The sequence below is a fragment of the Loxodonta africana genome, chromosome 20 (assembly GCF_030014295.1).
Source record: "Loxodonta africana isolate mLoxAfr1 chromosome 20, mLoxAfr1.hap2, whole genome shotgun sequence".
NCBI lineage: Eukaryota > Metazoa > Chordata > Mammalia > Proboscidea > Elephantidae > Loxodonta > Loxodonta africana.
Window position 1 is genome coordinate 56,623,131 of NC_087361.1, and position 10,323 is coordinate 56,633,453.

Genomic DNA, 10,323 nt, shown 5'->3' on the forward strand with positions numbered 1-10,323 from the left:
TAGTTAACAGCTGAGCTCTTAACCACTATACCATCAGGGTTCCCCTTTGTCACACAGAAGAAGGGAAAGGACTTAACACTCTGCTATTTTAGCACTTTCTCTCTGCCCCTGTACACACTCAAATTGTTTAACAATTACTTATTTTAACAGCTGAGGCCAAAGGGGTAGAAGGGACTTGCCCATGGCCAAAAGGCAGGGTCTAGGGCTGCAGTGGGCGAAAACTCCAGACATCTAATCTCTACTCCTTTGTCTCATGCTGACCTTCAATTCAAAACAAGTATTGCTCACTGTTGTGTTTTCCTGGTGGAGGCGGCACTGTGTGCTGGCGTGGAAAACAGCGGTGGGCATCACAAGACCCTCGGCTGCATGTGTTTTTAGCGACGAAGCGACTCTTTGACTCGCAAAGAACCCTCTAAAATTCTACTAGTCAGAAATCTGCATGAAGATTAACATGCAAAATGTTCACCACTCTCACTTTAAAACAGTAAAAAAAAAAAAAAAAAGGGACAAATGTCTGAGAGCAAGAGAATGGTTTTTAAAATATCATGGTATGCAGCGACTAAAAACAAATTTTTCAAAATGTATTTAATGACAGAAAACATATTTAATGACATGAGGAAACACTACAAACTACATTTTTTATTTTTCTACAAGGAGCACTATAATCACAAGAAGGAGAAGAAAGGACGACATGATCCTGTCACTTGTTAACTACTGTACCCCTCAAAAATGAGAGACACGTTCTCTAGTTTCTGGTAACACTCAGCTTCTGACACCAATGGCAATTGGTTCAAGTTGATGAGCTCACTGAAGGAGTGAGGAGTTAGACCAGGGGACCTCCAAGGTTCCTTCCAAAGATTAGCTTCGCGGTAGACTCCATGAGCCTGGGGCAGGTTTTTTAAAATAATTTTTATTGTGCTTAAGTGAAAGTTTACAAATCAAGTCAGTCTCTCACACAAAAACCCATATACACCTTACTACACACTCCCAGTTACTCTCCCCCTAATGAGACAGCCCGCTCTCTCCCTTCACTCTCTCTTTTCGTGTCCATTTCGTCAGCTTCTAACCCCCTCCACCCTCTCATCTCCCCTCCAGGCAGGAGATGCCAACGTAGTCTCAAGCGTCCACCTGATCCAAGAAGCTCACTCCTCACCATCATCCCTCTCCAACCCATTGTCCAGTCCCTTCCATGTCTGAAGAGTTGGCTTCGGGAATGGTTCCTGTCCTGGGCCAACAGAAGGTCTGGGGGCCATGACCACCAGGGTCCTTCTAGTCTCAGTCAGACCATTAAGTCTGGTCTTATGAGAATTTGGGGTCTGTATCCCACTGTTCTCCTGCTCCCTCAGGGGTTCTCTGTTGTGTTCCCTGTCAGGGCAGTCACTGGTTGTAGCCAGGCACCATCTAGTTCTTCTGGTCTCAGGATGATGTAGTCTCTGGTTCATTTGGCCCTTTCTGTCTCTTGGGCTCGTAATCGCCTTGTGTCCTTGGTGTTCTTCATTCTCCTTTGATCCAGGTGGGTTGAGACCAATTGATGCATCTTAGTTGGCTGCTTGCTAGTGTTTAAGACCTGGGGCACATTTTCTTTAGCTCTGCAGGATAGTAGTAAGGATGGCATCTGTGCAGGGCAAACAGCATGAGTGTTCAATGTTCAAATCCCAGAACCTGAGAGTGGGACCTTCTTTGGAAAAAGTGCCTTTACAGACGCCATTAAGTTTAAGGATCTCAAGATGAGGTCATCATGGGCTATTGGGGTGGATCCTAAACTCAATGACAAATAACCTTATATGAGACACACAGAAGACAAGATGATGTGAAGATAAAGAGGCAAAGATTGGAGCGGTGGCCACAAGCCAAGGAAGCTGGCAGCCACCAGAAGCCGGGAGAGGCGGGGAATGGATTCTCCCTTAGAGCCTTTGGAGAGAAAGCAGCCCTGCCGGCCCCTTGATTTCAGACTTCTGGCTTCAGAAGTATGAAAGAATAAATTTCCATTGTGTTAAGCCACCAAGTTTGTGGTAATTTGTTATGGCAAACCTAGTGAAGGATGTAGGTGGTAATAAGGTTTCCTCGCCATGTTTCATCAAATTGAAAGAACCTGGCAGATGTCTGAATTATCCATGTTTTTATCTCGTAGTGAATTTGGCTTCATTTTTCTTTCTTTTTGTTCTTTTTCCTCCAAGTTTATTTTAAGGACTGTACGTGAATTCTTTCTAGCAGGCCAGGGTCATTGCTGCCTCGGTGCCCCTCACTCACACCTAGTTATCTTTCACTTTAAACCTCACAAATGGGAAAATGGCTTTGGTGGCTTCTGACAGGGTCTCTGGGATGGCCCTGGTAAAGGGAGTTTCAGGGCTGCTGAGCCAATCAGCGGAGGTCCTGGGCCTGAGCAAGATTATGCTTTGAGCAAGAAAAAGTGTTGATTAAAGTGGAAAGTGCAACTCTGTCTGGGCGCTTTGACTGTATTTCTTTCAACGGTTTATGTGTGGGATTAGTCTCATCTGCTACAGAGGACAAGAGCTAATAAAATATGTGTGGGCCAGTAAATATTTCAGCGACTTGGTGATTTTTTTAAGTCTTTGGATAAAGCTGCGTTCTACAAAAAAAAAACAAAAACAAAAACCATTGCCGTGGAATCGATTCCGACCCATATGCATCATAGGCAGCTCAGACTGCAGGGGTCTTAAACGAGACAGAGTGACGGCCCCTCACTGCGAAAACTAGTCACCCACAACCTGGGCCCAGGCCTCTTCTTTCCCTTCTCCTCCAGGCCTGCGGGGTCTCGCCCACCCTGAGGCCTCCCACACGGAGCCCCTACATGGTCATAGTTCAAGGTCATTGCTTTCCGGTTCAGAAGGTTCTGGAAGGAGCATCTGGACACTAGAGGGAGCTGTCTCCTCACATTGTAAACTCAGCCTCTGGCGTTGGAATCAATTTCTTTGTAGATCTTTCCCTGACCAGGCCTCTGTGTTATGGTCCTCACATGTATGTAAGCAAGATTCAGAGTATTGTGAGATTCAAAACACTAAAAAAATCCCGATACCCCCCCCCCCAAAAAAAAACCCGTTGCCATCAAGTGATTCTGACTCATAGTGACCCTATAGGACAGAGTAGAACTGCCCCATTAGGTTTCCAAGGAGCCGCTGATGGTTTCAAACCGCAGACCTTTTGGTTAGCAGCTGCGCTTTTGAGCGCTGAGCCACCAGGGCTCCAGGCTCCTGCTGTTATGGGGCCCAAATAGTTGCAGCTTCTTGCCGGGATCACACAGCCTCAGTCAGGGCAGGAGCCAGTTTTAGAAGCTCTAGAACCTTCCATTGCTAGTGTTCTGTGAACTCCACACTGCCCCCTTCAGGCCTTCAAGCTCCCAGCAGCCACGTTTTTTGGTCGTTTAAAACCAGATTTTGGCATTTGCCTTTGCAGGCTCGGTAGGAAGCATTTCCGGGTGGAAGCGGACCTTCGACTTCGTCTTCAAAGCCCTTTTTCTGGATTTGAGGCAGTTCAGGGAAATGTTATGCCATTAAACGAGTGTATTATTCCAGGAGGGAGCAATACAGAAAGAGTGAGTAAATGGCACCTTTTTTTTTTTCCCACCAGAACAGTCTTCGTCTGTTGATTTAAATAAAAAATGCAGACTGTAAATTGAGAGAAGCAGTGAACGCAGTAAGCTACATGTTTTGGTGCCCTTTCCAACGTAATTAATCTCTGCAGCTTTGGTGGTGTTTGTTTCTGGTTGGGGACCCTGCCCTGGGTTGGGGGCTAGGGGTGGCCTCGTCTGGCAAAGACAGCACTAGGCTGGGAAGCTCTATCGCCTGGTTGGAATCCCAGCCCTGACACTCACCTTCCTGCCTTACTTCCCAAACCCTCTATGCCTCAGTCTCCACACATGGAGAAGGTCGACAATAATAGCAGGCATTACTGAGCATTTAGTACTGCGCTGGCATAGACTCAGAGTGCGATGCACTTGAGCTGTTACTCTCGTCCTCAAGACATGGTCCCACTACATATGGTCGTTTTATAGAGGCAGGGTGAACACAGACATGGGTCGTTCTTCATTACAGAATTTTAATTCTTCATTTCATCTCCTTCCTCAACTGTGGCTCGGAAAGCAAAACTGAGCTCCATTATATCTTTTAAAAAATTTTTTGGTAAAATATACACAACATAAAACTTGCCGTTTTAACCATTTTTAAGTGTACAGTCCAGTGGCATTAATCACATTTACGATGTTGTGCAACCACCACTATTTGTTTCTCAGCATTTTTCATCACCCCAAACTCAGCACACTTTAAGCAATGTCCCCCAATTCCTCTCTCCACCCAGCCCCTGGTAACCACTAATCTTTGAGTTTCAAATGGAAAACAGACTGGTGATTTTAGAACAATCAGCTCTCAGAACATACCGGTAAGTATGCAAGCATCGCATACTAATTTAAAAAAAATAAGAGGAGTATTTACATTTAAGGTGAGAACAGCTGAGGCTTTGTAGGAGTTCGGTGTGAAAAGAAAATGATATACATATTTTTTTCTTTACACAATTACTTAACTTTAGAAGAAGTAAAAGTCAGTGTGAAGAAGGCATTCAGCTCACGGGAAGCTCCCAGAGTGTGGAGCCCACGTGGCCGACGCCCCCAGAACCGGAGCCCCCAGAACTAGAGCCCACGTGGCCGACGCTCCCAGAGCGTGGGAGCCTGCGTGGTGCAGTCTGGTCTGAAATGCCCGGTGCAGTGAGGGATGTGGTCTTCCGTGAATCCAGAGAGACATGACCCGACCAGGAAATTGTTGATCAAACTTTGTGGCAGAGCAATGGCTGTGTTCAACAGTAAGAAAACACACACAGAGGAAACCTTGCTTTGTAGATCCTGCTAAGCCAGGTTGCAGCGGGTGTTTGGGGGCTATGTAACTGAGTACAAGGAAGGTGGAGAAAAGCGAGCCTTGTGGTCATCCTCACAGGCAAGGTGACTTGGGAGGAAAGGAGGCTTTTTCCACCAGGGGTTGAAAGGCTGCCACAGCTTCTGCATGAATGAATTAGTGTGACCTTGATGTTGCCCTCATGACCTGAAAGTGGTAAGGAATGCTGATACTTTCCATTTTATAACTGAGTGCCTCCTGGGGGGAGATTGGCTAGGTGACATGTTTATGCGGGCTTTTGACTCTGCCAGTAGAGTTTCCCAGAACTGGCTGAAAGCACTGTACAAATTTCGAGGTTTTTTTTTTCTTTTTTCTTTTTTTTAACTTTATTGAAAATATGACAAACATTTGCCATTTTAAAGAAAAACCAGCTTTATTGAGATATAATCCATATACCATACAATTCACCCGTTTAAAGGGTACAACTCAATGGTGGCTAGTGTATAAACAGATACGTGCATCTATCATTGCAGTCAATTTTCAGAGATTTTTCAGCACCTCAAAAAGAAACCTCCTACTTTTTAGCTATCACCTGTCTACCCCCCCCCATCCCCACCCCTCCAGACTGTAAAAAAACCAAAACCCATTATGGACGTCGATTTTTAGGTTTACAGAAAAATTATGCAGAAAGCACAGAACGTTCCCATATACCCTTTTGCCCCTTTGCACGCAGTTACTCCTGTTATTAACATCTTGCATTCCTCTGGTACATTTGTTACAATCGATGAACCAATATGAATACATTTTGTTAACTAAAGTCCATAGTTTATTTTAGGCTTCACTCTTCCTCTTCTACCAAAACCAAGCCCGGTGCCGTGGAGTCAATTCCAACTCATAGCGACCCTGTAGTGATCCTATAGGACAGAGTAGAGCTGCCCCATAGAGTTTCCAAGGAGTGGCTGGTGGGTTCGAACTGCCGACCTTTTGGTTAGCAGCTGAGCTTTTAACCACTGCGCCACCAGGGCTATGGATTTTGAGAAATGCATAATGTTATGTGCCCACAATTACAGTATCATAAGAAGAGTTTTTAAAAAAATTATGTTTCTTTTGTTCTACATATTCGAGAAGAAATTGGTGTGGGTGGTCTTCTGAAAAATCTAAATTGCACATCATTTTATAATCCCTGAGATTTCTTGAATGTATCTGTAAGTGTGTGGGAATTCCTTCTACATTTGAGCCCCAAAGAGGCAGCAAGCTCTTGTCATATCTTGGCAACTGTTCGAAGCAAAGAGAGAAAGAAATGATAAAAATAAATCATTCCATTTGGCAGAACATCACTGGATAGTTCTCACAATGGTTGTTCCTCAGAAATGAAGTTGGTTCCATCTTGGCAGCACTGGATCACATTGAGCCAGCGGTGACAATGACGAGGGGACCATTGTTCTCTCATCTTGTGACCTGTAGTCCAGGTTTGCTGATTTTCCTGAGGTGTGGAAATTTTTCTTTTCGTGTTCCAAGTCTTAAGGTTTTCCTAAGGTTTTCCGAGAATATTCTAGAAGATGTCTTTCATGAGTGGTGCCTATCAATCCTAGCTATTGATTAAAATCAACTGTGGAGTTTAAAAACAACAAAATTCAGCCCTGTGTGTGAATTAGACTTGCCAGGGCATGGAGGCTTGACACATAGAGTCTATTTTTAATTAATTGTTGAAGTGGAGTATGCAACAGTTGGACATGAATTACATAAATCAAACTATGGTGCCATTTAAAATTATGGAGAGGAAGAATTTGTTCACATGAGAAAATATTCATAATGGATTATTAAGTTAAGCGGGCTCAGAAATGTTCAGTGTATCATATGGTGGTAAAACCAGACCTATTACTGCCGAGTTGATTCTGACTCATAGGGACCCTATAGCAACCCTATAGGACAGAGCAGAACTGCCCTGTAGGGTTTCCAAGAATCGGCTGGTGGATTCGAACTGCCAGCCTTTTGATTAGCAGCCTGAGCTCTTAACTGCTGTGCCACCAGTTATGAATGAATAAAGCAGCCACAGGTGTCTCGTTCCTTGGCTTCTCATCATTCGTCTCTGAAAGGGAAAATATTAATAGCATTTATTAAGGAAATTTCTCCTCGATACAAAAGCAATGTGTGATTGATGCATTAAACATAGCACAGAAAAACACCAAGAAAAAGACCAACAAAATCCACCACCCAGAAATTACGTATTTATGTGTGTCTTAGTCATCTTTTTTTTTTTTTGTCATCTGGTGCTGCTATAACAGAAATACCACAAGTGGATGGCTTTAATAAAGAGAAATTTATTTCCTCACAGTAAAGAAGACTAGAAGTCCATATTCAGGGCATCAGCTCCAGGGGAAGGCATTCTCTCTCTGTCGGCCTTCTCATCAATATTCCCCTGGACTAGGAGCTTCTTCACACAGGGACCCCAAGTCCAAAGGATGCATTCTGCTCCCGGTGGTTCTTTCTTGGTGGTATGAGGTCCCCAACTCTCTGCTTGCTTCCCTTTCCTTTTATCTCTTGAGAGATAGATAAAAGGTAGCGCGGTCCACACCCCAGGGAAACTCCCTTTACATTGGATCAGGGATGTGACCTGGTTAAGGGTGGTATTACAGTCCCACCCTAATCCATTTAACATAAAATTACAATCACAAAATGGAGGACAACCTCACAATGCTGAAAATCATGGCCTAGCCAAATTGATAACACCCATTTTTTGGGAGACGTAATTCAATCCATGACAGTGTGCATGATAGAAAAGATCAGGAGGGTACATACGAACATGTCACTGTGGTAACCTCTGAGCGGGGGAGGGGGGGGGTTTGTTGGTCTTCTAAGCACTTTATGTTTATTTACTCATTTAAGCCTCTCAAAAAACCAATAGGATGCTGTATTAGTTTCTTAGGGGTTCTGTAACAAAATACTGCAAACTGAGTGAGTATTCTCTCACAGGTCTGGAGGCCAGAAGTCTGAAATCAAGGTGTGAGCAGGGCCATGCTCTCTCTGAAGGCTGTAGGGGAAGATCCTTCCTTGCCTCTTCCCAGCTTCTGGTGTCTCCCAGCAATCCTTGGTGTTCCTGGGCTTGTAGGCGCACCACTCCGGTCTCTGCCTCTGACATGTGGTGTTCTCCCCAGAGGCTGTGTCTCTGTGTCTCCTTACAAGGACCCCAGCCATTGGGCTGGGGCCCACCCCACTCCATCATGGCCACATGTTGATTCGATTACATCTGCAAAGACCCTATTTCCAAGTCAGGCCACATGCAAGGGTACTGGAGACTAGGACTTATATTTTGGGGGGGTTAGGACTTGAATTTATACTGAGAGCAATAAACTATAGGTAAAATAATCCTCATTTTACAAATGAGGAAACTGAGGTTCAGAGGTTAATAGGTTTAGAGAGGCTAAGATTACATGGCCAGTCAGTTGGCTTGACCCAAAGGCCCTGGGCTCAACTACTGTTATTATTCAGCCCAAAACTCTACCAGAGGCCCCTCTGCAGCCCCTAGACATGAGGGCACCTCCAGGGCTCAATAAAATTGACCTGTGTCAGGCAGCTTGCTGCCCTGCTGCCCCGGCTGGGCCTTTCTTGGTGTGAAATTACTGTTTAACTTCAACCTTCGAAAACTGTGCCCTTCATGGTCGCAGCTAGTACAAAGTTAAAAACACTTGATAAAATGCGTAAAACACAGCCAGCAGCGTGTTTCCAAACCACATTGTAAGCCAGGCAGCGTTCTCTCAAAACACACCTCCTCCAGGGCAAAGCAGTCAAAAGAGCCAAGGGAGGTGGGGGAAGCTGAGGAGTGGGGCCGTGTTGGGGAGGGTCTCAGTTCCTCTGGGTTGGGTCAACAGTGAGAGGAACTTTACCACAGTTTTTGCTCAGTAGCAAAACTTGATTTTGAAAGAAAACCTCTTCCATCGTCCAGTCACTCCACCCGCAGGCGTGTTTTTTCATTCTTTTTTGTAATACTATTAAAAACTTGATGCCGTGGCATTGATTCCAACTCATAGTCGCCCTACAGGACAGAGTAGAACTGCCCCAGAGGGTTTCCAGAGAGCAACTGGTGAATTCCAGCTGCCAAACTTTTGGTTAGCAGCTGTAGCTCTTAACCACTGCTCCCCCAAGGCACTAATTTTTAATTTTTATGAAATATCCAAATACATAAGCGTCACCCATTTAAAGAGTACAGTTCAGTGGTTTCTAGTATATTCACAAGGTTGTGCGACTATCAAAACAACAAATCAGTTGCCATCACGTTGAGTCTGACTCATGGAGACCCCATGTGTGTCAGAATAGAACTGTGCTCCATCGGGTTTTCGATGGCTGAGTTTTTGGAAGTAGATCACCAGGCTTTTCTTCCAGGGTACCTCTGGATGGACTTGAACCTCCAACCTTTCAGTTAATCATTTGCACCACCGAGGGACTCCTTCACCATCACCACTAATTCCAGAACATTTCCATCACTCCAAAAAGAAACCCCGTATCCGTTAGCAGTCACCTTTCATTCTCCTTTCCCCTCAAACCAAAAACCACACCTGTTGCTGTGGAGTTAGCTCTGACTCCTGGCACCTCCATGTGTTACAGAGAGTTTTTTTTGGATGTAATCCTATGGGAGCAGATTGCCAGGCCTTTCTCCTGCAGTGCCACTGGGTGAGTTCAAAGTGCCAACCTTTCTGCTAGCAGATGGACCCAAAAGGTTTTTGCTACCCAGGGACCTTCCTCTCTCCTCAGCTCCTGGCAAATTATTATTATTTTTAACGATTATTTCTTTTTCTCTTCAGTCGGGTTTTAAGGGACTGTGGAGCACATCATTCTACCTAGCATAAAGTAGCTGCGTGGTAATGTTTTTTCTTGTTAAAACTCTCATCCGTAACACTTTCTACTGTTTTCCCGAGCTGTATAATAAAATTACATTAAACGCTTGAAAGAAGAAAACATAGAGCTGATTTTCTTCTTCCCTCTCTTTTTATGAACTCAGAAGTCTGGTGCCAACTGAGTAAATTCTTGCTAGTCTTACTTCCAATTCAGTTGGATTTGGGGAATAACAAGAACATCTCAGGTCTTACCATAACGTGAGTAATGGTAGTTCAATGGCATCCATGTTTTTCTAGCTCGTAAAAATATGGTGAGGACATGAACATCTCGGACTGTGGGAAGGGAGACGTGAAGCCAGATCTCTGACATGTGAAGGTCTGAACCGGTTGTTTACAGAATGAAAAAGCAGGTCACATCTAGGCTGAGTGGCGGCTTCTGTCATGCCTGGGAATCAACAGACCCAAGTCCCTCTCACTGGCAGGCCATGAAAGCTAAAGATTATCCCCTAATCCTGTGGCATTTTTTAATCCGTGGAATGGGCTTTGGTGCTCAAAAATTTTCACTTAAAGCCACACAGTCTTTTGGAGGCACAGATGTTTTGGTTGCCCCAGCAGTGCCTGTGGGAAGAATTGCCAGGGTGAAGTGAGCA